The sequence below is a fragment of the Dermacentor albipictus genome, chromosome 1 (assembly GCF_038994185.2).
Source record: "Dermacentor albipictus isolate Rhodes 1998 colony chromosome 1, USDA_Dalb.pri_finalv2, whole genome shotgun sequence".
NCBI classification, from domain to species: domain Eukaryota; kingdom Metazoa; phylum Arthropoda; class Arachnida; order Ixodida; family Ixodidae; genus Dermacentor; species Dermacentor albipictus.
Window position 1 is genome coordinate 379736210 of NC_091821.1, and position 9338 is coordinate 379745547.

The window sequence follows — 9338 nt, forward strand, 5'->3', positions numbered from 1 at the left end:
ATTTTTAACACCTCTGATAGCGCCCACGCAACAATGGTTGCTTTTATATACTGTCAAATGCTCATATTCTGCGGCCTAAAGCTCATGGCACGGTGCGAAAACGCGCACGCGGCGAAAGCGAAACAGTGCGCTGACATGCATGCAGACGCGCAGTCGGTCGCCGCGAATCTGTGCGATCGCTCCATTGAGGCTTCATTCTATTACGCTCCATTTAGTTATACAAACACTATAAGAGCATATTTCACATAGTTTGCTCTCAGCGTTTACCTACCTTTCACGCAAGAAGCCGGTTCGGGAGACTCCGTCGCGGCGACCGCGCGCCGTGGCGTTCACTGTACGTATTCGGTAAAGAGATAGCGTTTGTAAACGTTTCTGTGCTTTCAGTTTGCCCAAGATTATTATTTAGGCAGTAAAAAACTTCTCTCGTTTCGAAAGTACTTAAAGAAATGTCCGGGAGAGCTCGCGCCTAGTGTTTTCAGTGAGCGCTGACAGCAAAACCTATGAGGAGCGCGCCGCGTGATCCCTCATACTACGCCAGCGAGGCGTTTCCGATGGATGGCGACTCCGTAACCCCTCGCCGCCAATAGCAGAAATCTTCCGCACGTCTGTGCTTGCTGCATACCCAAGTTGTAGCCGATGGCTGTCTGCCGGTTCTAAGTTTCGCCAGCCAAGCTTCACACAGCTCCTTGCCCTGCCTCTGTGTGTGAATAAGGCTGACATCAGGCTCCGTTGCGTACGTCCAGCACTGCGGCACGCAGCCGTAGCCTGTCATGCTGCACGCCTCCAAAAGCAGCCACTATACCTATTATAGTGATTTCAAATGTAGTGAAGCAGATACCCAAGGCGGGAAAACCTCACCACTAAATCAGAACCGCAGCGCAGGTGGGACTTTAAACTTTCGTTTTCAGCTCGCTTCGGTGCTTCCGAAGCAGCCGACGCGGCCACGGTAGCGTCCGCGTGATCCCTCACGCCACGTCATGCCGATGGCGGCGCCAGCTTTCCGATGGTGGAGCTCGCCCCCATAGTGGCAGAAGTGGTCAAAGTTCGTGCGCCGCTGGACGCTTAGAATGTACCCCGTTGAAGAGCAGCCAGATTTGCTCGTTTCATTTCGAGCATGCCTGGTATAAACAAAACCGGCCGAGCTTAGAGCAGTCCGATGATCTTCCACCAAGACAGTATACATATGTACCTCCAAGCCTGATGCTGTGTCGACTGTTACCTCGCCTTGTTTTCTGCTCCGCAATATGCTTCATTCCCAGAGCGCCCTCGACGAATGGCTCGTAATACTTGTCCCGGTGCGTACGTATACTGACAGCTGTCGCTAGCCGCACTTTCCGAGTCGTTGCTTTGTAGTGGATCCAATCAAATATGATTGGCCACGTTTAATTCTACAGCGACTACCGCAAGCAGGAAATAGTCACCGCTGAACGACAAAAACAAGGGTGACGACGATGGCGAGGAGATCGCAAAGGACGTGCAGGCGTATAGCAGACGAACTATAGCAACACGAAGCTCTCGGGCCGGCGAGCGCGCTGACGTGCTCACGTCACAGTTTGGTGCGATCACGTCTCCAGCTGTGTTTACATTCCTTCTTTGGCCCAACTCGTGACTGGTCACTACAAACAAGACTCCAAATAATTACCTGTCACACTCTGTAGCCAATGATGTTTCGTGCCGTGATTAATGGGTCATTAGCTAATTATTGCAGCAGAAAAAAACAAGATCGCCAATTTTTGTGTCATTACTCCTTTAACCTCGCATAGCCCGCTTCGACGAATCGCTTCGTGAATCCAACACTGCGTCTCCCTCGGACAGACTGGCGGCTCCGCGAGGCGAGATGGGTATGGCGGACCGAGTATTAATTGTTCGCTGGTTCACTGCCGCCTTCACGGACCAATGAGAACGAGAAAACTCCTGGAAACGGGTGTTCTACGGCGTTCCCCTACAGACTCCGGTAACAGCCACGGTCGTTTGACCGACGCGGCAGCTACCTGCGGGGTCATCTCAGGAACCAAGACGTGCCAGCCCACTCCTTTCAGTGTGTTCAGCGAAACAAAGTTTTCACAAATGTAGCAGTCCTAACACATGCAACCACAAAGGAACAAGGACGAGGCACAAGTGCTGTTAGCGCTGTGTTAGCGCTGTTACATTTGTCAAATCAAGCATCCACCAACTAGCCCAGAACGAAGCTTTAATGCAGTGAAACAAAGGCGCGGGAGTGAGTGTGTGAACCCTCGTCCTCAAGGGCGGGTCCATTGATAACTTGGGACGCTCCGATTGGACAAAGGTTGGACGGCAGTTTTCCTGGCCTAGTGATCTAGGGAGGTTAGAGGGGGTTTTAAGCAGCCGTTTGCGGCTCCTCAGTGCTTCGTTTTCAGTCATGCTAGACTGATGAAATGTAACGCTCTGCACTGTTCATGTAGATATTTCAAATAAACCCAGTTCTCTTCGTTCTCGATACGTTATCTTCGTTCTCTCTCGTTACGTTTCAACACGGCCAAAGGCATTGCCACGAGGCAACCCCCACCCATCCATCAGCGCATACCAAGAAGTCAACGCAGCGTTGACTGTTGACGTGTCCCCAAAAGGCACCCCCCTCCCCCCCCCCCCCCCCCCACCACATATTCCATACCATCGGAGGGGGACATGCTTCGGAGGTTGGGATGCTGCGGTACGTTGCGATAGCATTGGCGTGGTATCGCAACCGATTCGACGATTGCGCCTGACTGCGATGCAGCCATCAGATTAGTCGAGTCCCCTATAGGGAAGACGACGGAAGCGGAGACGTTTCGTGAAATGGGGCCGACGTGTCCTGATGTGAGCTCGGACGTTTAACTTGTTCCTGCATGGGGTGGGCTTCCGTAACTGGAGCCGTGTAACTAATGTCAAATAAACCCTTTTTCCATCATTCCTACTACTGGACGTATTCGTGGATGAGCTTGGTGGATTCGTCGCCCTAACGCCGTCTCAACCGCAACGCGGCCTTGAACGTGTCCCTAAATCTAAGTGCATGAGCGTTTTCTTTATATCGCCTCCGTCCAAATGTTGCCTTCGCGGCCGCGATCAAATCCGCGACGTCGAGCAATCACATAGCCGCAAAGCTCCGCGGCGGACACAGAAATGTTGATTTTGACGTGCGACCGCTTCTAGTGTCGCCTAGACCCCGCTGTGTGCTTTTAATTAATGCGGCTCTGCTTCTGCGCGCCCTGTGTAAGTTGTCCGCTTCACATATGGTTACATGGTGTTTATTTTTCAGAAATAACAGAAACGTACCGTACCGCACCTTGAACTTAAATGAACCCGTTTCCCTGCAGCCTCTGCCCTGTCTAGTATAGTAGCGTTTCCTTGCCTTCTCACGTCACTTTTCCGCACGAAAATTCCGCACGAAACTACAAAACTAGGAAGCAAGACCACGGAATCTATACACAAGTCTTTGGTCCTTTCGAGATGAAAAAGAAGTGAGAGGTCGTAAAAAAGTTTTCAGAGTCGCTCGGGACGATTGCTATCTTTGCTCGCGCTATATGACTCAAGAACATGATTGTATTGTTGTTGGAAAAACGGCCCTTTTTCGTATTACACGGTCTTAATCAAACGTTTCTCCAGGTTTCGCTGTACAAAGCTGGGTCGCTCTTGTTCCGCGTAACGACGCTCCTGAAGCGCTTTCGCAACAAGTTCAAATCTTATCGTCCTGAAGTGGATGTGGCTGTAAAATACTTTAATAGGAAGAACGTGCACGAAATTTTTACCACTCATTCTTTGGCATAAACAACAACAACTACTATGACGATGACGACGACGACGACAACAACAACAACAACAAACAAGCCGAGCTCCCATTTTGGGCCATATGCGCATGCAGACTACAGCTCTGCATGCTCTTTCGGTGAGTTAGGCCTTCAACGCAGTTTCAGAGAGCGTGAACGAAAAAGCTATAGGTGCACGTGGCTGCATGCAGGAGGCAGCATTCGTGTAGATATGGAGGAAATAAATAAATTAGCAGGGAGCGCCGCGTGATAAAATTGAAGCCCGGTAAAGTCAGCCCATGGAGCGAGTAATCGTGCAGGTGTCTCACAACGCGGCGCTCAAAGTGTGTGTTCTTATATTAAAGACAAAAGGTGCGGCGACGTGTACGCGGCAACGTGATAAACGCGTTACATTTCAATAAATGACCGACGATGCGCTAGCGTATCCGAAGAAAAATGTGCGCAGGGCAGAACACACTCCCGAACAAATGCACAGCGGTTAAAATCAATATACCGAAGAAGCAAAAAAAAAAAGAACACAAAGCTATACGGGCCGCGAGTTCACGGCATGTTTCGCAGAATGGTCGACGGTGACGTTAAAGTGGCGTTTTTACGTCCCAAAACCACTATCTGATTATGAGGCACACCGTAATGGGGGACTCCAGAATAATTTTGACCACCTGGCATTTTTGTCCATACACCGTACATTCAACTGAATGCATACCGTATACTATACACTGCCCCCATCGAAATGCGGCCGCTGTGGCCAAGATCGACCCTGTGATCGACCTCGATCTTTGCAGCGGCGGGTCACGTGCATGTTAATAAGCCGTCTTTTGGTGTCACCGGAGAGAGGAAAAGGCGGAAGGGGAAGACTTCGCGGAGAGTTGCGGTGATATATTCTAAACGTCGTCAAATTCCGCCACATTGTCAAATTTGGTTTTGACGGCATTTTTGAGCCAATCGGAGAGTAGCAGCCCTCTTGGCGCCTCCGGTTGGCTCAATATGCCGCCATTGCAAGAACTTGACAATGTGGCGGAATCTGACAATTTGTCCAGAATAGCACCCTTGGCTTAGGAAGACTGGCTACGTGACGTCACGCTTTCTTTCCCCTTCCTTGCCGAAGCACACTAACAGCAACTCATGCTTGGGTGCCGCCCTTCGAACATGACAGGCATGGAGCCGAAGGGGCAACAAGCTGCAATGTGTCCGTTATCAACACTCACGCATAGAATCACCGCGCAGACGAACGAGAGAAAGATAACCTGCGAACCGAAGGAAGAGATCGAAGGAGCTCATATGTGTGTATGTGTGTGTGTGTGACCGCTGAAATGAGCTTGCTACGACTGTCAACTGATATCGCGCATACAGCCAACAGGTGCACGATAACGCAAGCGTAAGGGGATGGCTAGCTGCGAGAGTCCTTGGCCGATATGACGCTGTACGTCATTTTGACGACAAACAACGTGCTACTGCAGATGTGTAACGCTTTGTGACATGTGGCATGTAATGTATACATACGCAAGAGCGCGCGATGCACTATATGTTTTCAAGCATACAGTATAAAGTTATGGACGTAGCGACAAAAGGACTATACATTATTTTTTGGCCTTATCTGATTTCAATTACTTACCCTAAAGCATAACGTCTTGTGATTTTTGCTAAGCAGACATGACTTCAGTACACCTCGACTTCAATTTTGCAATTAAATGTGTCCGAAAGCTAGTAATTAAAGAAAGTTAATTCGTATATTTTAGTTATTTAAAGTAATTATCGTTAAACTTTTCCTTTATGTTAATGCCCTCCTAGCCACGTGGCCTATATGCAAAGGTGGTAAAAGACTAGATATAACCTTTCTTTTCTTTTCTTTCTTTCTTTCTTTCTTTCTTTCTTTCTTTCTTTCTTTTTAAGTGTTCTGCACAAAGAAACATCCGGTGTGAATCACATATATACAGGTACATAGATTGGGAGTGTCTCGTGCGCACTAAAAGCGCAGTGAGGGAGAAATTGTTTCGTAGTGAACCTAAAACCATGCGGCATGAAACAGTCCTGCCAGCTAATAAGCGTGACGTTTCTTTTAAGAATGAGCACAACTTTCTTTTTTCGACGCAAAGGCCCAACACGGCACCGACCCCAAGGACTGGTCTGCTATATACCAGAACACCGTGAATTCAAAGGGCGCCGCCATATTGATGAGCGCCGGTCGCGCCATCTATCCCAAGCGCCGCGAAGTAGCAGGCCTGGGCTGCCACGCCGGGAGATGCGACCCGGCGCGAAGGCGAAACTTGGGCTTTTTAGCTGGACGGAAGGCGTATTTCGCGTTTTAGAGCGCAGCTCTTTGGCGTCCGTTCCTGGGTTTCGCGTCGTCGTCGGCGTTGTCGTCGACCTCGTAACCAGCTCCGCCTCCCTTTCATCCCCCCAGCGCTAGCAGCAACCGACTGATACCGCTGGATGCCGCTGACGCCGCTAGAGAGTCAAGATAACGTGACTGCATAGAACACCGTCGCCGCCATGCAGAAAGAGGAGGAAAGGGCCCCCCCCCCCTTGCTCTTGTGTGGCGGATAGGGTGCTCTTCAGTTGCCGACGCGCCGGTTATTTCACGTAGGCCCTGGCACGTCGACGAATACGTGACCACCTTCCCACGGCTAGACCTGGTTCTTAGCGCTGCGGAAGCGAGGGTATCATATTGTTTGTGTCGGCATCGGCGGCGTTGTCCCTGAAACCAACTCCGCAGCTGGGGTTGACTCACTATCGGCGTCAGCGGCATCAGTCAGTCGCTGCTATCTCTTCCCTCCTCCCTTTATCGTGTTGTCCGCTTGCTGCGCGCGCTTCTGCCCCCATCGTTTGCCGCTGGGTGTACACGCCGCCCCCCTCCCCCCTCTTCCTGCGAGTCTCCGGTTGTCAAAGCGCCGGCTCGAACTTAATTCCTTTCTTCGCTCCTCCTCCAATGCAACCCCTGTGCGGTGGCAATCAGAGAGCCAGATCCACACCGATGTTAGTAGTGGGGGACTTTAATGTTGACATAAAGACAAACAGCAATTTCCTAACACTTATGTGGGAGAACATCCCGTTCCTCTCGCTCGTAACGCGTCCCACGGCTGTGACAACCTCGCGAGGCACTTGTATAGATCTCGTCTTTGAGAATCAAGCATTGGTGTACCAAGTCGAACATATATCAGTCTATTTCTCCGACCACAAAGCTTCCTTCATGACTGTCAAGAACTCTTAGTGGAGTCTTTGTTAAAGGAATACGTGTGAAAAAAAAAAAATCTGTGATAGCGCATACATGTGTTGCTCGATTTCTTTGCCTCAATCTATCGAAAAGGTGAAACAGCTTATTTGCTGCGCTCAAATTTCGCATTAGGAAGTAACGTAATCGTCGGTAATTTTTTTCTAGCCTGTCACTTTCGCTGTCTCGATTCAATCAAACTTCAAGACCTCATGCAAGTCCGCAATGGCCACACTGAGTGATGTGTAGACTGCAGAAGCGAATACATCGGGTAACCACGTAAGCACGTAACCTGTGAAGGATTTTACAGCACTGTGTTGGTGACACATATTATTAAAGAACGCAGAAAATTGTCCTCTGCACTTTCAGTTTGGTCTTGTTTGTCATGGTCACTACTGGGTTGGCCGCGTTTGGCAACCAACTGGCGAGGTCCTTTGACTGCCCAATTAGCAGACGCCAGCCCTTCACCACCTGCACATTGAAAACAAAATAGATGCTATAGTAAGAAGGGCTGTAGTTCTTTCCCATGCCATCACTGTTGCGAAGATATAAAGTCCTCGCAAAATGAAATAGAAAATGCACCAGGCCAATTGTATCGTGCAACCACCTAAGAGTACAACATTCAGAACACAAGCCTACAGCACTCAAACAAGCAGCATATGATGCTAAACCTGCACTCATTGGAAAATGAGGAACTACAGTGGTTATAATGTTCAACTACATGTGCAGTCAAAGCCCGTATAACATGGCGAGCATGACGGATGCAGGTGTTGTACAGTTGCACAAACCATGACAGGGCACATAAAATTACCACCCCAACTTAAAGCTGCATCATCAGGGAAGCCATTGGTACAAGACAACAACCGCACCTGCATTCCAAAAAATTAGCCCCACCAACTGCAGCTACCTGGTTTCAGACCTGTTTCGCTTGTGCGAGGCCATATCGGATTGTTAGCGCTCCCTTAGAAAAGAAAACAGCAATAAATAAATAAATAAATAAATAAACTGGTGAGAACGAGCAAAATTTTGTTACAATATACAACAATAATTAAGCACCTTATTTTCCTCGCCTTATGAACGGAAAAATTTTGCGCTTTGCCCCGCATAACAGCCCGCACGCAGTTTAGAGCTCAGGAGGCTCAAGTGAATTCGTTACGAATGACACCTGCAACACCAGCTCGTAAAGACAGGCGCGCTGCAAGAACGCCTTCGTCGACGAGCAGTCGTCGTTTACGTTTTTGTGGACGCATGCTACGTGACCAGCAGACTTCGGTTTACTTTCATTAGCAATAACGCTCACCAGCAGGGCAACATACTATCGCCTACAACTTGTTCACGCTTAATGGTCATGCCGTGCACCAGCTGCAAGTATCGCTGACCGCAAACTCAACTGTTCCGCTTAACCGTCGGGAGCTCTGCCTGAATGAAAACACGAAAAGGCTTGCCTTCTTGTTATAGCCAAGGAGAAGCACCGGCGCGGGATTCTGCTCTGTGGGCTTGTCCAGAAAGTGCTCAGAGCAAACCTGCGTGTTACACATATGACGTTCGTAGGGCGCAAAGTTGAACGTGGCACCAAAATATACACAGATCGAATACTCACTCGTGCATTTTCACTGGGTTGGTAGTTCTTCCTATTCACTGCAGCTATCCACCGGTGGCGCAGCTTGTCATTCTTCGTTGCGGATGGAAATCGGTGCAGGCTGAAAACACCGCACCGGCACGATTCCCTACGTGTATTGTGCACTTCGCAAACAGCGCTAAGCAACCTGCTCCTTTTCCGCTGGTTATTTTGGCATCCAAACACGACGCAACGATGCCCAGATGACTTCTTGTACTTAGGATCCGCGTGAACGGGCACATTTCCGCACTTTGGAGTCCTAAAGCTAGCGCTAGCCATGTCTGCTGGTCGCCGGCGAACACACTTTGGCAGCCCAGAACAAAATGGCGCTGGTCGACCGGGCAATCCGGGTGCGAGAGTATGCGTTCAAATAGTCTGGGCGCGAGGCTAGCGTATTCTGGTCCATATAGAATTGGTAAACCAAATTGTCCAAAGTCCACTTTGTCATGCTGGGTTGGTAACAGCACCAACATGACTGTCACCCGCAAGTCGTATCAGTGTGACGAGCTTTTCTTGCCGACGACGACGCCGACAAAATCAACCTACCCGTCGTGATTGCTCAGTGGCTATGGTGTTGGGCTGCGGAGCACGAGGTCGCGAGATCGAATCCCGGCCACGGCGGCCGCATTTCGATGGGGGCGAAATGCGAAAACACCCGTGTACTTAGATTTAGGTGTACGTACGTTAAATTACCACAGGTGGTCAAATTTTCCGGAGTCCTCCACGGCGTGCCTCATAATCAGAAAGT